Source organism: Saccopteryx bilineata, chromosome 6, assembly GCF_036850765.1.
Source record: "Saccopteryx bilineata isolate mSacBil1 chromosome 6, mSacBil1_pri_phased_curated, whole genome shotgun sequence".
NCBI lineage: Eukaryota > Metazoa > Chordata > Mammalia > Chiroptera > Emballonuridae > Saccopteryx > Saccopteryx bilineata.
In genome coordinates, this window is record NC_089495.1 from 21,409,740 (window position 1) to 21,413,095 (window position 3,356).

The 3,356-nt window shown below is 45.2% G+C and overlaps 1 non-coding gene across 1 annotated transcript; it reads right to left on the reverse strand.

The window, feature by feature from the left end:
- Nucleotides 1-274: 274 nt before the first annotated feature.
- Nucleotides 275-350, reverse strand: TRNAA-CGC (transfer RNA alanine (anticodon CGC)). Its single transcript has one exon. It is a non-coding gene; the product is annotated as a tRNA-Ala (tRNA).
- Between the last annotated feature and the right edge of the window lie 3,006 nt (nucleotides 351-3,356).

Below are 3,356 nucleotides of genomic sequence, written 5' to 3' on the forward strand. Positions count from 1 at the left end.
CGAAGCTGGAAAGGGGAGAGACAGTCAGACAGACTCCCGCATGCACCCAACCGGGATCCACCTGGCACGCCCACCAGGGGGCAACGCTCTGCCCCTCCGGGGAGTCGCTCTGTCGCGACCAGAGCCACTCTAGCGCCTGGGGCAGAGGCCAAGGAGCCATCCCCAGCGCCCGGGCCATTTTGCTCCAATGGAGCCTCACTGTGGGAGAGGAAGAGAGAGACAGAGAGGAAGGAGAGGGGGAGGAGTGGAGAAGCAGATGGGCGCTTCTCCTGTGTGCCCTGGCCGGGAATTGAACCCGGGACTTCCGCACGCGAGGCCGACGTTCTACCACTGAGCCAACCGGCCAGGGCCACTTGAACCATTTTTAAGTGTACAGTTCAGTGGAGTTAGGTATGTTCACATTGTTGTGCAACCATCGCCACTATCCATCTTCAGAACTCCTTTCATCTCCCCAGACTGAGACTGTATGTCTATTAAATATTAACTCCTCGTTCCCTCATCTCACAGCCCTGGCAGCCGCCAGTCTACCTCCTGTCGCTGTGACTCGGACTCCTTTAGGTACTTCATGTAAGTGGGATCATACAGGATTTGTCGTCTTGTGACAGGTTTATTTTACTTAGCACCATAGCACCTAAGTTTCATGATATTGTATCATGTGTCAGAGTTTCATTCCTTTTTCTGGCTGAATAATATTCCATTGTATGAATCAACCACGTTTTGTTTACCCATTCATCTGATGGTAGACACTTTGAGTTGCTTCCACCTCTTGGCTATTGTGAATAGTGTTGCTATGAATTTGAGTGTACAAATATTTCTTCAAATCTCTACTTCCAATTCCTTTGGTTATATTCCCAGAAGTGGAATTACTGGATGATATGGTAATTCAATTCTTAACTATCTGAGGAGCTGCTCTCCTGTTTTCCACAGAGGCAACAGTGTTTTCCATTCCCACCAGCAGTGTACAAGGGTTCCATTTTCTCCTCGTCCTTGCCAACACTTGTTATTTTTTCTTTGCCTTCTGTAATAGCCTTCCTAATAGATGCGAAGTGGTGTCTCGCTGTGGTTTTGATTTGCATTTCCATAATGATCAGTGATGTTGAGTATCTTTTAATGTATTGATTGGCTATTTGTATGTCTTCTTTGGAGAAATGTCTGTTCAAGTCCTATGCCCATATTTAAGTTGGGTTGTTTGGGGGTGGGGGTTTTTTTGGCTATTGCCGAGTCTCAGCCTTTTGAAAAGCTGTAGAAACATTTGCTTTTAGTGAAATTTATATCAAAACCCAATATACAAAGTAAGAAAAGGCAGTGCTGTTTTGGTTGAATTAGATTGTTGTGGAAGGCCCAGAGGTCTGGCTCAAACTTTCCCAAGGGTTTCTGTCTCTCTCTCCTGTGCCTCCTGTGCCTCCCTCCAACTGGAGGGGGCCTCTGGGATACCTCCACACAAACCTCAGGGCTCACAGAACTGAGAAGGCTTGAAAGTCCCTAGGCTAAATAACCTCTGGTTGCCTCCCAGAGAATAGGACCTGCTAACGTGAAAAGCTACCAATTTGTAAAAAGGAGAAGCTATTCCAAATAAAGAAACTTTCATCAATACTTATTCTCAGAAGATTCACTGCAATGTTCATTCCTTCCAGGAAGACCTGTTGGTTTAACACATAAGCAGTATTTATGCCATATTTTTCTAAAACACTGAAGGTTTTATCTCAGTCCTGTGTTATCAGATCTTGTCGTGAATCTGAATGCTCAGCATATCCTTTCATGCACAGCATTTGCGTAAGTCTGTCTGCGATGATTTTTAAGGAAATAAGCGAAGAGGCCCTTGCTGGGTAGTCCAGTTGGTTAGCATGTCGTCCTGATGCCCCAAGGTTGCAGGTTTGCTCCCTGGTTAGGGCACATATAAGAATCACCCGATGAATGCATAAATACTGTAAATGGAATAACAAGTCAATGTCTCTCTCTCTCTCCTTCCTCTCTCTAAAAAAAAAAAAAAATCATTACATTGACAAAAAGACAATAAACAATTAGACATATCCCTGTGGTACATGGGTTGCCGAATGTTCCTTAATGTGTTCTCCCGTCTGTATCCTCACTCTCCACTCTTTTACAATGTGACGTTGTGGCTCCTCCCAGCAAGAAGTGGAGTGTGTTTTTCCATTTCCTGAGTCTGGGTTGGCCTTGTGATTTGCTTTGATCAATATAATGAGGTGCGTATGGTATTGGGCCAGTTCTGAACCTCATTTCTGCTCTCACGTGTCCAGCCGCAGTGAAAACAAGCCTGGCCTCATCTGCCTGTTAATGAGAAGCAAGTGGTTCCATCACCTTGTGGCCCTGGCTCACAGCCGGCCACCCGCTGGACAACAACCACACGTGTCACTAAAGCCCCCTTAGCTAATCCAGTCCCTGGCCGCCCTCCCCACTTACCGCAGATGTATGAGGGGACCTGGTGCAGATCAACGAAACTGTTCAGGTGGTCCGTAGCTTTATGAGAAATGGTGAATGCATCTTCTTCCAGGTCAATGACATGTTGGATGGTTTGGTATATGGTGATCCCTGGCTGATATTGTCACCAACCACTTCTTATAACAAAACCCAAAGCGATAGAGAAGATAGTAGATAAAAGATAGCAGACCTGGGATCCCATTGGATCCTCTACAATTTAAATCACTCTCTTAGTCCCTTATTCTTTAACAGGCACTTGGCCTTTCACTATGGAAAGGAACACACTACAACTTGAGTTTAAGGAGAATTTGCACAAACCACAAAAGGGCCTGGAGACAGTGTCTCATTCAAAATACGCAGAGATGGATAAAAGCAAGTATCTGGGTCCACCGAGGAAACATGCCTGGATTTGATAAGCCTCATTTCTTTTTCTTTCCCCTATTGTAGATTTAGTTATTATTTTTTAATTGATTTTATTGGCATGACAGGTGCTCAATTCTACAGCACATCTCTATACACCGTATTGTGTGTTCTCTCGCCCAGGTCTTCATCCATCCCCATTCATCCCTCCCTACGCCCTCTCCGATCTCCCCCCAGTCCCCCGCAATCAACAATACGATAAACCTCATTCCTCTGTGGGATCCTCCAGCTTCGCCAGCAGTATTTTCAGAAAGCACCATCTGAAGTCATTTCAGGGGGCACGTACATGTATTGCTATTTGATTAGAAAATGTTTAAAAACAAACAGAAATGACATATTGAATGCCCTTTCCAAATCAGAGAACAAATTCTACAGAGGTTTAAGTGTTTAGCATCCCCAAATATGTGTTCTCCTTACAAAAGAGAGCAAGGGTCCTGAGTCATGGCCTCTCTGTGGAGCAAACGAAGGTCTCCGTCCACAATTCATCCCCTTGTAGT